The sequence below is a fragment of the Bubalus kerabau genome, unplaced genomic scaffold (assembly GCF_029407905.1).
Source record: "Bubalus kerabau isolate K-KA32 ecotype Philippines breed swamp buffalo unplaced genomic scaffold, PCC_UOA_SB_1v2 scaffold_51, whole genome shotgun sequence".
NCBI lineage: Eukaryota > Metazoa > Chordata > Mammalia > Artiodactyla > Bovidae > Bubalus > Bubalus kerabau.
In genome coordinates this window covers 1,874,671-1,894,654 of record NW_026577905.1, presented here as the reverse complement: position 1 = coordinate 1,894,654, position 19,984 = coordinate 1,874,671, and the positions used below count along the sequence as shown (strand labels likewise).

General features: G+C 54.0%; 1 long non-coding RNA gene across 1 annotated transcript; it reads right to left on the bottom strand.

The window, feature by feature from the left end:
- Positions 1-13,733: 13,733 nt before the first annotated feature.
- LOC129640892 (uncharacterized) lies at positions 13,734-14,847 on the bottom strand. The gene is made up of 3 exons (XR_008709023.1): positions 14,688-14,847; positions 14,280-14,387; positions 13,734-13,791 (listed from the first exon to the last, which is right to left on the bottom strand). It is a non-coding gene; the product is annotated as an uncharacterized LOC129640892 (long non-coding RNA).
- Positions 14,848-19,984: the final 5,137 nt, after the last annotated feature.

Here is a 19,984-nt window from a genome sequence, read left to right as displayed (position 1 = left end):
GAGAAGGGGCCCAGATGTAGTGGTGCCAGGAACCTCGGTGTTCTCCTCGAGTCAGACTGGTGTGTCGAGGAACTTTTGAGGTCGCATCAAGGGTGCCAATACCGTTTCGCACTTCACGACGGAACGTGGGACTTCTCTTGAGACGCTGTAGGGGGCAAGGGCCTCATCTTGGGATGACGGGGGAACCACGTGGCGTTTCTCGAGTTGTGGCGGGATTCTCGAGTTTCGACGGGGAATACAGTCTTCCTCATGTGTTGGGCCAGGGAAGTCCTATCTTCCATTCGAGTTTAAAGGGAGAGCTGGGGATTGCTCTCGAGTCACTGCAGGGCAAAATAGACCTCATCTAGGCTTGTGTCCAGGACTTAATGTTCGTCCCTAGGGGCGACAGGGATCTTGGGGTTGCATACCAGACTCACCCGGGGAATCAGGCCTCGTCTCGAGGGGAAGCAAAGAACTCCGCTGTCCTTTTGAGTCGCGATGGGTATCTCTTGGAGCCCACTGTGTGCCCTAAAGGGAGTCAAGCCTCCTGTGGTGTTTGGATAGAGGACTCGGGATTCCTCTCCAGGCCATGCAGGAAAAGAAGGCCCTCATCTCGCGATGATGGCGGCGTCTCGTGGGATTTCTAGACTGCTGCGCTAGTGCCGGGTTTCTGACGAGGTACGAGAGGGAGCTCAGGGAGCCTCTCGTGTGGCGCCAGGGAAGTCAGGTCCCCATGAGATGGCTAGGGGGAGCTCGTCATTGCTCTCGAGTCATGGTAGGGTAATCGGGCCTCAAGACGGGTTGAAGAAGGACTCTCGAGGTCTTTCTCGGGTCACTGCATAAAACCCAGGGTTCCCTTGACTTGTGCCTGCGACCTCAGGGAGCTTCTCAGAGTGCCTCTGAGAAGTCAGGGATACTGTGCAGTTTGGAGGGGCCTCTCGAGACTCCTCTGCATTTGGTGGAATGTAAGAGGGACTCATCTCGAGTTGAAGCAGGAACCTCAGTGTTCCTCTCCATTTCTGACTCAGATCGCAAGGTCCCTGCATGTTGGTACAGGAGAGTCAGGCCTCGTCTTTTCTGGAGGATGGGACTCCTCTTGCCTCTCGAGTTGTTCTCGAGGTGACAGGCCACTTGTCGAGCTGTGTGTGTAACCTGCCCGTTTTTCCGGATGATGCACAGGTGTGTTAGTGCCCCTTCGTGTTGTACCTTCATACTCAAGGCTGCCTTCCAAGAGGTGTCCGAGCATCGGATTCTTATCAAGAGCGGACCGGGAAATTGGAGTCTTTCGGCAAGTGGCACCACCCACAAAGCTACGTATCGAATTTCCCCATGAGACCGGCCTCATCCTGAGTTGTGCAGGGAAGGTCGGGCCCCCTTGCAGACAAAGCAGGGGAATCGACCCACCGGTCACGATCAGGAGGGGAGAAGGGGCTTAAATGAAGTGGTGCCGGGAACCTCGGTGTTCCCCTTGAGTGAGACCGGCGTGTTGGGGGACTTTTGGGGTCGCATCAAGGGTGCCAAGTACCGTTTCGCATTTCAAGACGGAACCTGGGACATCTTTTGAAACGCTGTAGCGGGCAAGGGCCTCATCTTGCGATGACGGGAGAACCATGTGGTTTTGCTCGAGTTGTGGCGGGATTCTCGTGTTATGACCGGGAATTTAGGCTTCCTCTTGTTGGCCTTGAAATCCAATCTTCCATTCGGGTTGCGAGGGGGAGCTGGGGATTGCGCTAGAGTCACTGCAGGGCAAAAGAGACCTAATCTAGGCTTGTGTCCAGGATCTAACGTTGCTCTCCAGGGGCGACAGGGATCTCGGGTTTGCATTCCAGACTCATCCGGGGAGTCAGTTCTCACCTCGAGGGTAAGCAAAGAATTCCGCTCTCGTCTCGAGTCGCGATGGGTATCTCTTGGAGCCCACTGTGTGTACTAAAGGGAGTCAAGCCTCCTGTGGAGTTTGGAGAGAGGACTCGGGATTGGACTCCAGGCCATGCAGGAAAAGAAGGCCCTCATCTCGAGATGACGGTGGCGTCTCGTGGGTTTTCTCGAGCTGCGGCGCCAGTGTGGGGTGTCTCATGAAGTACCACGGGGATCTCAGGGAGCCTCTTGTGTGGCGCCAGGAAAATCCAGTATTCCATTCGAGTTGCAAGTTAGAACTGGGGATTGCTCTCCAGTCACTGCAGGGCAAAATAGACCTCATCTACGCTTGTGTCCAGGACCTAGTGTTCCACTACTGGGCCAACAGAGATCTCAGGGTTGCATTCTCGACTCACCCGGAGAGTCAGGCCTCGTCTTGAGGGGAAAAAAAGGACTCCGCTCTCCTGTCGAGTCGCGACGGGTATCTCTTGGAGCCCACTGCGTGGCGTAAAGGGAGTGAAGCCTCCTATGGAGTTTGGAGAGATGACTCGGGATTGTTTTCCTGGCCATGCAGGAAAAAAGGCCCTCATCTTGCGATGACGGGGGCATCTCGTGGGTTTTCTCCAGCTGCGGCGCCAGTATCAGATTTCTCACGAGGTACAACAGGGAGCTCAGAGAGCCTCTCGTGTGGTGCTAGGGACGTCAGGTCTCCGTGCGTGTGGTGAAGGGGAGTGCGTGATTGCTCTCGAGTCATAGTAGGCGAATCGGGCCTCAAGACGCATTGAAGAAAGACTCTTGAGGTCTTTCTCGGGTTGCGGCAGGGAACCCTGGGTTCCCTTGATTTGTGTCGGTGACCTCAGGCAACGTCTAAGGGTGCCTCTGAGAAGTCAGGGACACTGTGGATTTGGGAGGGGCCCTTCGTTACTCAACTGGGTTTGGTGCAATCGAAGAGGGCCTCATCTCGAATGGAGGCAGGAACGTCAGGGGTCCTCTCCATTTCTGACTAGGGTCGCAGGGTACCTGCAGAGTATGGACAAGAGAGTCACGCCTCGTCTTCTGTGGAGGAATGGATTTCCCCTTGCCTTTCGAGTTGTTCACGGAGTGACAGGCCACTTGTTGAGCTGAGTGTGGAACCTGTGGGGTTTTCCGGACGATGCACGGGGGTGTCAGTGCCCCTTCGTGTTGTGCCTTTATCCACAGGGTTGCCTTCAAAGAGGTTTCCGGGCATCGGGTTCTTTTCAAGAGCGTACCGGAAAATTGGGGTCTTTCAGCATGTGGTACCACCCACGAGGCTACGTCTCGAATTTCCTCGGGATACTGGCCTCATCCTGAGGTGCGCCGGGAAGGTCGGGAACCCCTTGCAGACAAAGCAGGGGAATCGACCCACCGCTCGCGATCAGAAGGGGAGAAGGGGCTCAGATGAAGTGGTGCCGGGAACCTCGGTGGTCCCCTCGAGTGAGACCGGTATGTCACGGCACTTTTGAGGTCGCATCAAGGCTGCCAAGTACAGTTTCGCACTTCAAGACGGAACGTGGGAATTCTCTGGAGATGCTCTAGCGGGCAAGGGCCTCATATTGCGATGACGAGGGAAACACGTGGTTTTTCTCGAGTTGAGGCGGGATTCTCGAGTTACAACGGGGAATTCAGGCTTCCTCTTGTGTTGGCCCAGGAAGTCCAATCTTCCATTCAACTTGTCAGAGAGAGCTGGGGGTTGCTCTCGAGTCACTTCAGGGCAAAGAGTCCTCATCTAGGCTTGGGTCCAGGACGTAATGTTCCTCTCCAGGGGCGACAGGGATATCGGGGTCGCATTCCAGTCTCACCCGGTGGGTCACGCCTCATCTCGAGTGGAAGCAAAGGACTCCACTATCCTCTCGAGTCGCGACACGTAACTCTTGGAGCCCAATGAGTGGCCTAAAGGGAGTCAAGAGTCCTGTGTAGCTTCGACAGAAGGTTCACGCTTGATCTGCATACCATGCAGTTAAAGATGGCCCTCCTCTCGAGATGATGGGGGCGTCTCATGGGTTTTCTCGAGCTGCGGCGCCAGTGTGGGGTTTCTCACGAGATATGATGGGGAGTTCAGGGAGCCCCTTGTGCAGCGCCAGAGAAGCCTGACTCCATGCGTGTGGCCAGGCAGATCGCGTCATTGCTCTCGAGTCATGGGAGGGACTAGGGCCTCAAGAGGCATTTAAGAAGGACTCTCAAGGTCTTTCTTGGGTTGGGGCGGGAAACACTCGTTTCCCTCGACCTCTACAGGGGACCTTAGGGAACTTCCCAGGTGCCTCTGAGAGGTGAGGGATACTGAGGAGTTAGAGGGGCCTCTCGGGACTCCACTAGGTTTGACGAAATGAAAGAGGGCCTCATCTCGATTGGAGGCAGGAACCTCAGGCTTCCTCTCCATTTCTGACTCCGACCGCAGGGTCCCTGCAGAGTTGGGACAGGAGAGTCAGGCCTCGTCTTGTCTGAGTAACGGAACTCTGCTTGCCTCTCGAGTCGTTCAGGGGGTCTCAGGGCCCTTGACAAGCTGTGTGTGGAACCTGCGGGTGTTTCCAGAAGATGCATGGGGGTGTCAGTGCCCCTTCGTTTTGTGCCTTCCCCCACAGGGTTGCCTTCAAAGAGGTGTCCGGGCATCGGGTTCATTTCAAGAGCGGACCGGGAAATCGGGGTCATTCGGCATGTGGCACCAACCACGTGGCTCATCTCGAATTTCCTCATGAGACCAGCATCATCCTGAGGTGCGCCAGGAAGGCCGGGAACCCCTTCCACACAAAGTAGGGGAATCGATTCTCCTGTCGCGATCAGGAGGGGAGATGGGGCTCAGATGAAGTGGTGCCGGGACCCTCGGTGTTCCACTCGAGGGAACCCGGCGTTTCAGGGAACTTTAGGTGTCGCATCAAGGGAGCCAAGTACCGTTTCCCACTTCAGGACGGAACATGGGACTTCCCTGGAGACGCTGTAGCGGGCAAGGGCCTCATCCTGTGAAGACGTTGGAACCACGTCGTTTTTCTTGAGTTGCATCAGGATTCTCGAAAACGACAGGAATTTCAGGTCTCTCTTGGGTTGGCCCTGGGAAGCCCAATCTTCAATTCGAGTTGCGATGGAAAGCTGGGGGTTCTGCTCGAGTCACTACAGGGCCAAAGAGACCTCATCGAGGCGTGTGTCCAGGACCTAATATTCCTCTCAAGGGAAGACAGGGATCCAGGGTTTCCATTCCAGACTCCCCCGGGGAGTCAGGACTCGCCTGGAGGGGAAGCAAAGGACTCCGCTTTCCTCTCAAGTCGCGACACGGATCTCTTGGAGCCCACTGAGTGGACTGAAGGGTGTCGAGCCTCCTCTTCAGTTTGGAGAGAGGACTCGGGATTGCTCTCCAGGCCAGGCAGGAAAAGAAGGCCCTCATCTCGCGATGACGGGGGCGTCTCATGGGTTTCCTCAGGCTGCTGCGCCCATGGGGGTTTTCTCACGAGGCACGACGAGGACCTCAGGGAGCCTCTCGTGCGGCGCCAGGGAAGTCAGGTCTCCATGCGCATGGCGAGGGGGAGCTGGTCATCACTCTCGAGTCATGGGAAGCGGCTAGGTCCTCAAGAGGCGTTGAAGAAGGACTCTCGAGGTCTTTCTTGGGTTGCGGCGGGAAACCCTCGTTTCCCTCGACTTCTGCAGCGGACCTTAGGGAACTTCCCACGGTGCCTCTGAGAGGTGAGGGATGCTGTGTAGTTGGCAGGGCCTCTCGGGACTCTGCTGGGTTCGGCGCAATGGAAGAGGGCCTCATCTCGAGGGGAGGCAGGAACCTCAGGTTTCCTCTCGGTTTCGGACTCTGACTGCACGGTCCCTGCAGTGTTGGGACAGGAGAGTCATGCCTCGTCTTGTCTGAGGAATGGAATTCTGGTTACCTCTTGAGTTGTTCCGGGAGTCTCAGGCCCCTTGTCGAGCTGTGTGTAGACCCTGCGGGTTTTTCCGGATGATGCACGGGGGTGTCAGTGCCCCTTCGTGTTGTGCCTTCACCCACAGGGTTGCCTTCGAAGAGGTGTCCGGGCATCGGGTTCTTATCAAGAGCGGACCGGAAAATCGGGGTCGTTTGGCACGTGGCACCTCACACGTGGCTAGTCTCGAATTTCCTCCTGAGACCGGCCTCATCCTGAGGTGCGCCAGGAAGGCCGGGAACCCCTTCCAGACAAAGCAGGGGAATCGACTCTCCTGTCGCGATCAGGAGGGGAGAAGGGGCTCAGATGAAGTGGTGCTGGGACCCTCGGTGTTCCCCTCGAGGGAACCCAGCGTGTCGGGGAACTTTTGCGGTCGCATCAAGGGTGTCAAGTACCGTTTCGCACTTAAGGACGGAATATGGGACTTCCCTGGAGACACCAGGAACTTCGGTGTTCCCTTGGAGTGAGACTGGTATGTTGGGGAACTTTGGGGTCGCATCAAGGGTGCCAAGTAGCATTTCGAACTTTAAGATGGAACGTGGGACTTCTCTTGAGACTCTAGCTGGCAAGGGCCTCATATTGGGAGGAAGGGGGAACCACATGGTTTTTAAGACTTGAGGCTGAATTCTCGAATTACGATGGGAAATTCAGACTTCCTCTTGTGTTGACCGTGGGAAGACCAATCTTCCATTCAAATTGTGAGGGAGAGATGGAGGTTGCTCTCGAGTCACTGTAGGGCAAAATAGACCTCATCTAGGCTTGTGTCTAGGACAAAATGTTCCACTCCAGGGGCGACAGGGATCTCGGGGTTGCATTCCAAACTCACCCGGGGAGTCAGGCCTCGTCTCCAGGGAAGCAAAGGACTCCGCTCTCCTCTCGAGTCGCACCGGGTATTTCTTGGACCCAACTGAGTGGCCTAAAGGGAGTCAATACTCCTGTGAAGTTTGGAGAGAGGACCAGGAATTGCTCTCCAGGTCAGGCAGGAAAAGAAGGCCCCCATCTCTCCTTGACGGGGGCATCTTGTGGTTTTTCTCAAACTGCGGCGCCAGTGTGGGTTTTCTCACGAGGTACGATGGGGTACTCAGGGAGCCTCTTGTGTGGTACTAGGGAAGTCAGTTTTCCTGCTTGTGGCGAGGGGAGCGCGTCCTTGCTCTGGAGTCATGGTAGGGGAATCGGGCATCAAGAGACGTTGAAAAGGGACTCTCCAAGTCTTTCTCGGGTTACTTCAGGAAACTCTGGGTTCCCTCGACTTGTGCCAGTGACCTCAGGTAGCTTCTCAGGGAGCCTCTGAGAATTCAGGGATACTGTGGTGTTGGGAGGGGCCTCTCGGGACACCACTGAGTTTGGTTCAATGGAAGAGGGCCTCTTCTCTAGTTGAGGCAGGAACCTCAGGGTTCCTCTCCATTTCTGACTCCAATTGCAGGGTCCCTGAAGAGTTGGGACAGGAGAGTAAGGCCTCGTCTTGTGTGAAGGAATGCAACTTCACTTGCCTCTCGAGTTGTTCACGAGGTGACAGTCCACATTTGGAGCTGTGAGTGGAATCTGCGGGTTTTTCCAGACGATGCATGGGGATGTCAGTGTCCCTTCGTGTTGTGCCTTCATCCACAGGGTTGCCTTCGAAGAGATGTCCGGGCGTCAGGTTCTTATCTAGAGTGGACCGGGAATTCGGGATCTTTCAGCATATGGCACGAACCATGAGGCTACTTTTCGAATTTCCTCATGAGACCGGCCTCATCCGGAGGTTCGCGGGGAACGTCGGGAACCCCTTGCAGACAAAACATGGGAATCGACCCTTCTGTCGCGATCAGGAGGGGTGAAGGGGCTCACAGGAAGTGGTGCCGTGAACTTTGGTGTTTCCCTCGAGTGAGACCGGTATGTCAGGGAACTTTGGGGGTCGCGTCAAGGGTGCCAAGTACCGTTTTGTACTTCAGGATGGAACGTGGGACTTCTCTTGATACGCTGTAGAGGCCAAGGGCCTCATCTTGCGATGACGGGGGAGCCACGTGGTTTTTCTCGAGTTGCGGCGGGATTCTCGAGTTACGACGGGGATTTCAGGCTTCCTCTTGTGTTGGGCCAGGGAAGTCCAATCATCCATTCGAGTTGCGAGGGAGAGCTGGGGGTTGCGCTCGAGTCACTGCAGGGCAAAGGAGACCTCATCTAGGCTTGTGTCCAGGACCTAATGTTCCTCTCCAAGGGCCACAGGGATCTCAGGTTTGCATTCCAGACTCACCCAGGGAGTCAGGCCTCATGTCGAAGGGAAGCAAAGGACTCCGCTCTCCTTTCGAGTCGCGACGGGCACCTCTTGGAGCCCACTTTGTGGCCTAAAGGGAGTCAAGCCTCCTGTGAAGTTTGGAGAGAGGACTTGGGACTGCTCTCCAGGCCATGCAGGAAAAGATGGCCCTCATCTCGCGATGACGGAGGGATCTTGTGGGTTTTCTCGAGCTGCGGCGCCAGTGTGGGGTTTCACACGAGGTATGACGGGGAGCTCAGGGAGCCTCTCGTGTGGTGCCAGGGAAGTCAGGTCTCCATGTGCGTGGCGAGGGGGACCGCATTATTGCTCTCGAGCTATGGTAGGGGAATCTGACCTCAAGACGCATTGAAGAAGGACTCTCGAGGTCTTTCTTCGGTTGTGGAAGGAAACTCTTATTTCCCTCGACTTTTGCCGGTGGCCTCAAGGAGCTTCTCAGAATGCCTATGAGAAGTCAGGGATACTGTGGAGATGGGAGGGGCCTCTCGGGACTCCGCTGGGGTTGTCGCAATGGAAGAGGGCCTTATCTCGAGGGGAGGCAGTAACCTCAGGCTTCCTCTCTGTTTCTGACTCCGACCCTCCGACCTCAGGGTCCCTGCAGAGTTGGGAGCGGAGAGTTAGGCCTCGTCTTGTCTGAGGAAGGGAACTCCGCTTGCCTCTCGAGTTGCTCAGGGGGTCTCAGGCCCCTCTTCAAGCTGTGTGTGGAACCCACGGGTGTTTCTGGACAATGCACGGGAGTGTCAGTGCCCCTTCGTGTTGTGCCATCACCCACAGGGTTGCCTTCGAAGAGGTGTCCGTGCAACGGGTTCTTCTCAAGAGTGGACCGGGAAATCGAGGTCGATCGGCATGTGGCACCACCCCCGTGGCTCATCTCGAATTTCCTTGTGCGGACGGCCTCATCCTGAAATGCGCCGGGAAGGCCGGGAATCCCTTCCAGACCACGCAGGGGAATCGACACTCCTGTCGCGATCAGGAGGGGAGAAGGGGCTCAGATGAAGTGGTGTCGGGACCCTCGGTGTTTCCCTCGAGGGAACTCGGTGTGTCGGGGAAATTCTGGGGGTCGCATGAAAGGTGTCAGGTACTGTTTGGCACTTCAGGACAGAAACTGGGACTTCCCTTGAGACGCCATAGCGGGCAAGAGGCTCATCTTGCAAAGACGTAGGAACCACGTGGTTTTCCTCGAGTTGCCGCGGGATTCTCGAGTTACGACGGGGATCTCAGGCTTCCCCTTGGGTTGGCCCTGGGAAGCCCAATCTTCCCCTCGAGTGAGAGGGAAAGCTGGGGGTTGCGCTCGAGTCATTGCAGGGCCCAAGAGACCTCACCTAGGCGTGTGTCCGGGACCTAATATTCCTCTCCAGGGAAGGCAAGGATCTCGGGGTTGCATTCCAGGCTCCCCTGGAGAGTCAGGCCTCGTCTCAAGGGGAAGCCAAGGACTCCGCTCTCCTCTCGAGTCACGACGCGGGTCTCTGGGAGCCCCCTGAGCGGCCTCAAGGGAGTCCAGCCTCCTTTTCAGTTTGGAGACAGGACACGGGATTGCTCTGCAGGCCATGCAGGAAAAGAAGGCCCTCAGCTCGCGAGGACGGGGGCGTCTTAGGGTTTTCCTCGAGCTGCGGTGCCCATTGGGGTTTTCTCCCGAGGCACTACGAGGAACTCAGGGAGCCTCTCGTGTGGCGCCAGGGAAGTCAGGTCTCCATGCGGTGGCGATGGGGATCGAGTCATGGCTCTCGAGTCATGGGAGGGGACTAGGGCCTCGAGACGCGTTGAAGAAGGACTCTCGAGGTCTTTTTCGGGGGGCGGCGGGAAACCCTCGTTTCCCTCGCCTTCTGCCGGGGACCTTAGGGAACTTCCCAGGGTGCCTCTGAGAGGCGAGGGATCCTGTGGAGTTGGCGGGGCCTCTCGGGACTCCGCTGGGTCTGGCGCAACCGAAGAGGGCCTCACCTCGAGGGGAGGCAGGAACCCCAGGCTGCCTCTCCGTTTCGGACTCCGACCGCAGGGTCCCTGCAGAGTTGGGACAGGAGAGTCAGGCCTCGTCTTGTCTGAGGAAGAGAACCCCGCTTGCCTCTCGAGTTGTTCAGGGGGTCTCAGGCCCCTCGTCGAGCTGTGTGTGGAATCCGCGGGTCTTTGCGGACGATGCACGGGGGTGGCAGTGCCCCTTCGTGTTGTGCCTTCACCCACAGGGTTGCCTTCGAAGAGGGGTCCGGGCCTCGGGTCCTTCTCAAGGGCGGACCGGGGAACCGGGGGCGTTCGGCATGTGGCACCACCCACGTGGCTCGTCTCGAATTTCCTCGTGAGACCGGCCTCATCCTGAGGTGCGCCGGGAAGGCCAGGAACCCCTTCCAGACCACGCAGGGGAATCGCCTCTCCTGTCGCGATCAGGAGGGGAGAAGGGGCTCAGAGGAAGCGGTGCCGGGACCCTCGGTGTTCCCCTCGAGGGAACCCGGCGTGTCGGGGGACTTTTGTGGGTCGCAGGAAGGCTGTCAGGGACCGTTTCACCCTTCAGGGCGGAACAGGGGCTTCCCTTGAAACGCCGTGGCGGGCAAGGGCCTCATCTTGCCAAGAGGTGGGAACCACGTGGTTTTTCTCGAGTTGCGGCGGGATTCTCGAGTTACGACGGGGATCTCAGCCTTCCACTTGGGTTGGCCCTGGGAAGCCCAAACTTCCCCTCGGGTTGCGAGGGAAAGCTGGGGGTTGCGCTCGAGTCACTGCAGGGCCGAAGAGACCTCACCTAGGCGTGTGTCCGGGACCTAATATTCCTCTCCAGGGAAGGCAGGGATCTCGGGGTTGCATTCCAGGCTCCCCCGGGGAGTCAGGCCTCGTCTCGAGGGCAAGCCAAGGACTCCGCTCTTCTCTCGAGTCGCGACGCGGGTCTCTTGGAGCCCCCTGAGCGGCCTCAAGGGAGTCCAGCCTCCTCTTCCGTTTGGAGAGAGGACCCGGGATTGCTCTCCAGGCCATGCAGGAAAAGAAGGGCCTCAGCTCGCGAGGACGGGGGCGTCTCCGGGGTTTCCTCGAGCTGCGGCGCCCGTGGGGGTTTTCTCCCGAGGCGCGACGAGGATCTCAGGGAGACTCTCGTGCGGCGCCAGGGAAGTCAGGTCTCCATGCGCGTGGCGAGTGGGAGCGCGTCCTGGCTCTCGAGTCACGGGAGGGGACTAGGGCCTGGAGACGCGTTGAAGAAGGACTCTCGAGGTCTTTCTCGGGGGGCAGCGGGAAACCCTCGTGTCCCTCGCCTTCTGCCGGGGACCTTAGGGAACTTCCCAGGGTGCCTCTGAGAGGCGAGGGATCCTGTGGAGGTGGCGGGGCCCCTCGGGACTCCGCTGGGTCTGGCGCAACGGAAGAGGGCCTCACCTCGAGGGGAGGCAGCAACCTCAGGCTTCCTCTCCGTTTCCGACTCCGACCGCAGGGTCCCTGCAGAGTTGGGACAGGAGAGTCAGGCCTCGTCTTGTCTGAGGAAGTGAACCCCGCTGGCCTCTCGAGTTGCTCAGGGGGTCTCAGGCCCCTCTTCGAGCTGTGTGTGGAACCCGCGGGTCTTTGCGGACGATGCACGGGGGTGGCAGTGCCCCTTCGTGTTGTGCCTTCACCCACAGGGTTGCCTTCGAAGAGGGGTCCGGGCCTCGGGTCCTTCTCAAGGGCGGACCGGGGAATCGGGGGCGTTCGGCATGTGGCACCACCCACGTGGCTCGTCTCGAATTTCCTCGTGAGACCGGCCTCATCCTGAGGTGCGCCGGGAAGGCCGGGAACCCCTTCCAGACCACGCAGGGGAATCGCCTCTCCTGTCGCGATCAGGAGGGGAGAAGGGGCTCAGAGGAAGCGGTGCCGGGACCCTCGGTGTTCCCCTCGAGGGAACCCGGCGTGTCGGGGGACTTTTGGGGGTCGCAGGAAGGCTGTCAGGGACCGTTTCGCCCTTCAGGGCGGAACAGGGGACTTCCCTTGAGACGCCGTGGCGGGCAAGGGCCTCATCTTGCCAAGAGGTGGGAACCACGTGGATTTTCTCGAGTTGCGGCTGGATTCTCGAGTTACGACGGGGATCTCAGCCTTCCCCTTGGGTTGGCCCTGGGAAGCCCAATCTTCCCCTCGGGTTGCGAGGGAAAGCAGGGGGTTCCGCTCGAGTCACTGCAGGGCCGAAGAGACCTCACCTAGGCGTGTGTCCGGGACCTAATATTCCTCTCCAGGGAAGGCAGGGATCTCGGGGTTGCATTCCAGGCTCCCCCGGGGAGTCAGGCCTCGTCTCGAGGGGAAGCCAAGGACTCCGCTCTCCTCTCGAGTCGCGACGCGGGTCTCTTGGAGCCCCCTGAGCGGCCTCAAGGGAGTCCAGCCTCCTCTTCCGTTTGGAGAGAGGACCCGGGATTGCTCTCCAGGCCATGCAGGAAAAGAAGGCCCTCAGCTCGCGAGGACGGGGGAGTCTCAGGGGTTTCCTCGAGCTGCGGCGCCCGTGGGTGCCGGGGTCCAGCCCCGGCTGATCCAGGGTCTTCGAAGGAGAGACGGCTAGGCGACCTATTCAAATGTTAATTAGATATAATAAAGAGGAATAGAATGATGATAGCTCAGTAGGAAAATTCAGTGGAGAAAAGAAGCTGAGTGGCTTGGTTTACGCGGAAAATCAATATAACCCGTGACACCAGGTTAGCTCTGACCACGGAGGCCGCAGGCGCCCTCTCGAATAGCGGAAGGTGCCCCACCTTAGACACCTTCTCGAGTGGGTCTTAGAAGCCCAGGCAAATAAATGGTCGCAGAGGACATCCACGCTCCAGATGGACACTCAGCTAGAAGTTAAAGGGAAGAATGACATGGGGAGACCAAGCGTTGGTGAGCAAGGCCCATAGCTTTATTTTCAACAGGGGCTTTTATACCCTAAGTTACACATAGAGGAGAATAGGGGATGCAAAATCAGCAGTCTTTGATGCTTATCAAAAACCAGGGTTTCTTTCCTGCAGATTTATCGTATACAAATGGTTTAGGTGATTTACATCATCTTCTGGCCAGAGGCCTATTAACATTTTATGACTCTTGACAAGGACTTATCAACAAAGACTTATTTTCTCTAAGAGTAATTATTTTAAGGTTTGGCGCCATCCTCCGAAGATAAGATTACGTTCCTATAGGGTGGATGTGTAATGGGTTTACAAAGGAAAGAATTTACTACCTTAAGGGTCTAAAGTTACTAACACCAAGGCCACTACTTATTTTTTCTACATACCAACTATATTAATTAATGCACATTCAAGGATACAATTCAAGGGATGTGAAAACTTGGCAACAAACATTGGCTCATCAATGAAATCTTTTACTAGTTTTATTCTGACAGTTTCTAATTCTCTGAGAGGCTCTAAGCTATTTGAATATCTTAAGCTTCCCGTGCCTCTGGAGGCTGGGAGACTGTAAACAATCGTATGCATAGCTGTAGGTGTCCGGGTAAACTTGTCAGGCGAGTTAGAGAGCCATCTGAGGGGTTTGGATTTAAACACTCCTAATTGCCCAGGAACTTTATTAATTGGAGCTGTAAGTTAACTCTTTGACAGAGAGAGTGAGATGGTGGTGGGGGACAGCCCCCAGTAAAGTCAGAGGCGAGAGCACAAAGCAATAAAGTAGGCAGACTCTGGTTTTTGGGGGGTAGATGCTCGAGAATATCCGGGGCACTCCCGAGGCTCGATCCCGCCTTTGCGTATGCCGAGCCCCCTTCCTCATGACCTTTGTCACGAGTGGAATGTCTCTCGCCGGCTCCCGGCATCTCCCCCTTTTTTATTTCTTAAAACAGCCAGATGTAGCTCAGTCGCGAGCCTCTGAATGCTCTGCCGAAGAATCCTGACAATACAAGGAAGAATGAATATGAGAAGCAGAATTAAAACAGCCACAGTAACATAGCTAAGGAAGGTAGACAGCATATTTTTTCCTGAAATGTAGTTAGAGAAAGTATGGAAGAAATCATTTGCTGTTCCAGCGGCAGTAAAATCTAATCGGGAGTGTTCCATAGTTGCTATTTGATTGTGAAGTTTCCCTAAGTCTAGACCAATGTCAGAGCTGTTCCAGATACCTGAAATATGGTTTTTAATCTTTTCCCATTCAAAATCTGTCTCATTTACTTTCAGGGGTGTTACACATATCCACCGATAGTCAGCATGACAGGACAATGCCATTTTCACCTTTAAAGCCTGCAATTCAGTCCCAATATGTATTACTGCTTCCTCTAGGGCGTCTACCCTCATTTCTAATTTCCTGTCTATAGCTTCCTGTGTTGCCAATGCTAAAGAAACATTTTTGGACATAGAATCAACATATTGAGCAGTATGTACTTGTTGAGTCAATGATATTGCTGTCACAGTAACAGAAGTGATTGCACTTGTCAAAGCTGCTATTCCCAAGATAAGTAAGCCCACAAACCGTCGGGTTCGCATTAAATCCTGCAGTTGTTGTGATACAGCCAAACCGTAATTATCATACCAATAAGAATGCACAGACACAGGTATCATGAGATAGGGTGGGCGTTTCAACACAACAAAAGAACAAACATTATATTGGGGGGTCAAACAAGATGAAAGCACACATTGTTCACAACACCACTACCACAAAGGAGCAAACATTATATTGAGGGTTTAAACAAGATGAGCCAGGAAGCAGCTGCAGGCGTCGGCCCCGGGGAGCAGTGTCCCCAGCATCAGGAGGCAGAACGCGAGCGGCAAGCTGTGGGCCTCGGCGCTTACGGCGGGCGGAGGGGCGGGGCTCGCGGCCTTGGGCTAGCCGCCGCGGCTTGGGCTCTCAGCGTTCCCCTCTCGCCGGCGGGAGCGCGCTGGTCTGGACTGCATTCCGCGGGCGCGCTTTCCTCTCTGGCCCTCACTCACCGCACAGACTTCTTTGCTCTAGGTCGCAGGGTGCAGCGAGAAGGGTACTGGGCGCTGCTGTCGGCGCGGAGGCGAGAGCTGGCTGGGGGAGGGGGAGCGAGCGAGTGCGCGCCGCGAACCTGGTCTTTGGGGAACGTGACATGACGAATTTGTCTGAGATCCAAATCGAAGAATCTGCATTCTGTAGAAATATACAAGCATACCCTCTCCCACAAGTTAGCAACACATCTGGCCTTTTTCACTCTCCAGTATGGAGGTCTTTTTACTTGACCAGGGGCCGAGTCGTAGCCTGTAATTCAGGCATCTAGTGTCTCATCATTGTAGTCTGCCCCTGTGTGTTTACGTTTAAGTGATTAATTACAATTTGGACATAACTATTTGTCTAGCTGTTTACCTAGAGATATGAAATTTATACCTTGAACCAGCTGCATTTTGATGGTGAATTTTGTGAGAATTTTTGGCCTTATCAATCTTTTTATTTAAGTTTAAAACAATTACTTTAGTCAATGCATCTGCCAAAGCATTTCCTTCATGTAAAGGGCCGGGCAAGCTGGAATGGGCTCTATGTCCCACAAAATATTTTTTATCTCTGTGTTTAATCTTTCTGTAAATCAGATAACAAGGAGAAGATAGTAGTTTTATTTTTTGGAATATTAGCAGTTTCAATATGAGGAAACAACCCTACAATATATCAGGAGTCAGTCAAAAGATTAAAGGTGTGGTCTCCTAAATGTTGAAAGGCCTAAATAACTGCTTGTAACTCAGTCTTGACATTTTATTCCCTTGAATTAAAAGATCTTTTAAAGCCCTTGGAGCTGTAATTTCCTGCACCCAAAAGGCTAGATCACTAGATTCAAATGTTTTGTGGCTCTTATCTTGAGAAGTCAAGTTTTTTCTTTTCTGATAATAAGGTAAAAGCAAAAGCTATGTTACTCTTTAACCTTTATTAATTTATACAGTTTTGGTAGACAGTGAGATCAAGACTTTAATTTCTCAATATAATCAGAATCTACTACACCATGCACCACCGAAATTTCTTTTTTTCTTTCTTTTTTTTTTTTTTTATTTGAAAAGAAAGCGAGCTACGCCCCAGGACAAATCTTCCAAAGTCCTCGGGTAGGGGGCCAGCCACTCCCGTTGGAATTGAAGTAAGCGGCACGTCAGGGGTTAATATTGTTGCTCAATCCTCTTGCCTTTTCTCCTAGCCTGGGTGAGACCCCCCCTGAGGGGGTTTTCTCCAAGGAGCACGCTCTGCATATTGTGTACTAAAAGCTCCTTTGTTTAAAAAACTTTTTATCTTCCTCAGGCTTAGGCAACTCTTTGAGAGGCTTTGGGGGCAAAGTGGGGAACTCCTGGGTCCTGGGAGGCACAAACGGAGGCGGTGGCAATCGCCTTAAATCAGAAAGTGGTGGATAAGTTTTTTAAAGGTTTGCGCAGAGGGGGAGGGAGCTCGCCAGGGCGCTCAGCCGCAGCGTCCTGTAAGCCCTCTCCTTCCTTGGGAGGTAAAGCACTTTCTCCCTCTTTTTTTTTTTTTTTTCCAATAGCAGAAATTATGATCTGTGCAGAAAGTGGAGACTCACCACCATCCACCGCTATAGCCTCTCTCATAGGCTATTTAACAGCCTCATGACGGAGGTCCAGGACATGTCTAATCATAATACACAGAGCCAATAAACATTTGTCTATTCTTAGATGCAGAGAAACCCATTTTTTTTTTGAGAATATTTTTATTTATTTTGTACCCTCTTTACCCTATCTAAACTGCAGAGGGGACTAGAAAAGAAGCCTCAAGGTGAGGATCAAATTTATCCTCGGGACTAAAGAAAACCCCTTTCCGGGAAACTCCTAGCGGAGGCCCTTTACCCCCACATGGAGGAGGAGGCATGGGGGGATGGGAGCGTCCCGTATTTCTCTTCTCCTGTTCTGGAGATCTTTTAACTGTTTGGTGACTAAATCTTACAGACTGTCTGATAAGGGATGTTTCCCTCAAGCTCCTAGGAACGGGTGGTCTGACAGGGGAAGTTTCTCTTAGGCCTTTTGGGGCATCATTGTTTAAGAGATGCCGATCTCCATCAGAGTGATATTTAGCTATTATCTCGCCTAAATTCTCTTTTTCTTTTGGGGAAGGCTGATCTTGTTTCTCATCCCTAACTTTAAGTTGTTCCTGAGTAGTCATGGCTGCTAACATTTTTCTTAGTTGCCGATAGTCAGGTGGGTCTTCATTTTTCTCATTTTCCTGAGGTTTAACTACAGTTTCGACCTCATTTTCCTCTTTAAAGGTTACTTTTTTAGATTCAGGGGCAGGTTTAGCCACAGCATTTTCTTCACTATCCCCTTTAAGATGTACTTTTTCTGAATCGGGGGCAGGGTCTAAGACATCTCTAATGATGTTCCATAAAGAAAAAGCGTCATTAGGGACATTTTCTGAGCCATGTTCGGCATGGTAAGTTTTTAGCTGTTTTCCTACTTTTTCCCAGACATCTAAGTTAACAGAGCCTTCGTCTGGGAACCAGGGACAGTGCTCTTGTACAAATGAAAAAAATGATTGAATGGCAGATTTTTTAACTTTGATTCCTCTTTTATTTAATAACTGTAAGATTACTCCTATAAAGAGCTGTCTTTCATTTGATTCAGTGTTACCCATGTCAGAAAATTAAGTATAGTAAAAGATTTTGCTTTTAGCTATCAAAAGATCAGGCTTTTCTTTGGCCTTTTAACTTCAGAAACTGTTTTCTCTCTCTAAGTCTAACACTTTAACACTTTCAACACTTCCCACTCCTCTCGCCCTGTCTGTCCTACAGGGGGATCCGCGGCACCCTTGAGTGGGGTCCTAGCCATCCCGAACACTGGAAGGACATTAGGGCTGATGACCCAGATTGTCCCGGGGTGGGGAACAGAAGGCTGGTGACCCAAACTGTTCCGAGGGGGGAGCAGTAGAGGTGATGACCCAAACTGCTCCGTGGGGGAACAAGAGAGCTGATGACCCAGTTGTTCCGAGAACGGGGGAGCAAAAGGGCTGATGACCCTAATTGCTTTGGGGAGCTTACCTTCGAAAAACCTGTTTCGGGCGCCACCTGCCGGGGTCCAGCCCCGGCTGATCCAGGGTCTTCGAAGGAGAGACGGCTAGGCGACCTATTCAAATGTTAATTAGATATAATAAAGAGGAATAGAATGAGGATAGCTCAGTAGGAAAATTCAGTGGAGAAAAGAAGCTGAGTGGCTTGGTTTACGCGGAAAATCAATATAACCCGTGACACCAGGTTAGCTCTGACCACGGAGGCCGCAGGCGCCCTCTCGAATAGCAGAAGGTGCACCACCTTAGACACCTTCTCGAGTGGGTCTTAGAAGCCCAGGCAAATAAATGGTCGCAGAGGACATCCACGCTCCAGATGGACACTCAGCTAGAAGTTAAAGGGAAGAATGACATGGGGAGACCAAGCGTTGGTGAGCAAGGCCCATAGCTTTATTTTCAACAGGGGCTTTTACACCCTAAGTTACACATAAAGGACAATAGGGGATGCAAAATCAGCAGTCTTTGATGCTTATCAAAAACCAGGGTTTCTTTCCTGCAGATTTATCATATACAAATGGTTTAGGTGATTTACATCATCTTCTGGCCAGAGGCCTATTAACATTTTATGACTCTTGACAAGGACTTATCAACAAAGACTTATTTTCTCTAAGAGTAATTATTTTAAGGTTTGGCGCCATCCTCCGAAGATAAGATTACGTTCCTATAGGGTGGATGTGTAATGGGTTTACAAAGGAAAGAATTTACTACCTTAAGGGTCTAAAGTTACTAACACCAAGGCCACTACTTATTTTTTCTACATACCAACTATATTAATTAATGCACATTCAAGGATACAATTCAAGGGATGTGAAAACTTGGCAACAAACAATGGCTCATCAATGAAATCTTTTACTAGTTTTATTCTGACAGTTTCTAATTCTCTGAGAGGCTCTAAGCTATTTGAATATCTTAAGCTTCCCGTGCCTCTGGAGGTTGGGAGACTGTAAACAATCGTATGCATAGCTGTAGGTGTCCGGGTAAACTTGTCAGGCGAGTTAGAGAGCCATCTGAGGGGTTTGGATTTAAACACTCCTAATTGCCCAGGAACTTTATTAATTGGAGCTGTAAGTTAACTCTTTGACAGAGAGAGTGAGATGGTGGTGGGGGACAGCTCTCAGTAAAGTCAGAGGCGAGAGGACAAAGCAATAAAGTAGGCAGACTCTGGTTATTGGGGGGTAGATGCTCGAGAATATCCGGGGGCACTCCCGAGGCTCGATCCCGCCTTTGCATATGCCGAGCCCCCTTCCTCATGACCTTTGTCACGAGTGGAATGTCTCTCGCCGGCTCCCGGCACGTGGGGGTTTTCTCCAGAGGCACGACGAGGATCTCAGGGAGCCTCTCGTGCGGCGCCAGGGAAGTCAGGTCTCCATGCGCGTGGCGAGGGGGAGCGCGTCCTGGCTCTCGAGTCACGGGAGGGGACTAGGGCCTCGAGACGCGTTGAAGAAGAACTCTCGAGGTCTTTCTCGGGGGGCGGCGGGAAACCCTCGTGTCCCTCGCCTTCTGCCGGGGACCTTAGGGAACTTCCCAGGGTGCCTCTGAGAGGCGAGGGATCCTGTGGAGGTGGCGGGGCCCCTCGGGACTCCGCTGGGTCTGGCGCAACGGAAGAGGGCCTCACCTCGAGGGCAGGCAGGAACCTCAGGCTTCCTCTCCGTTTCCGACTCCGACCGCAGGGTCCCTGCAGAGTTGGGACAGGAGAGTCAGGCCTCGTCTTGTCTGAGGAAGTGAACCCCGCTGGCCTCTCGAGTTGCTCAGGGGGTCTCAGGCCCCTCGTCGAGCTGTGTGTGGAACCCGCGGGTCTTTGCGGACGATGCACGGGGGTGGCAGTGCCCCTTCGTGTTGTGCCTTCACCCACAGGGTTGCCTTCGAAGTTGGGTCCGGGCCTCGGGTCCTTCTCAAGGGCGGACCGGGGAACCGGGGGCGTTCGTCATGTGGCACCACCCACGTGGCTCGTCTCGAATCTCCTCGTGAGACCGGCCTCATCCTGAGGTGCGCCGGGAAGGCCGGGAACCCCTTCCAGACCACGCAGGGGAATCGCCTCTCCTGTCGCGATCAGGAGGGGAGAAGGGGCTCAGAGGAAGTGGTGCCG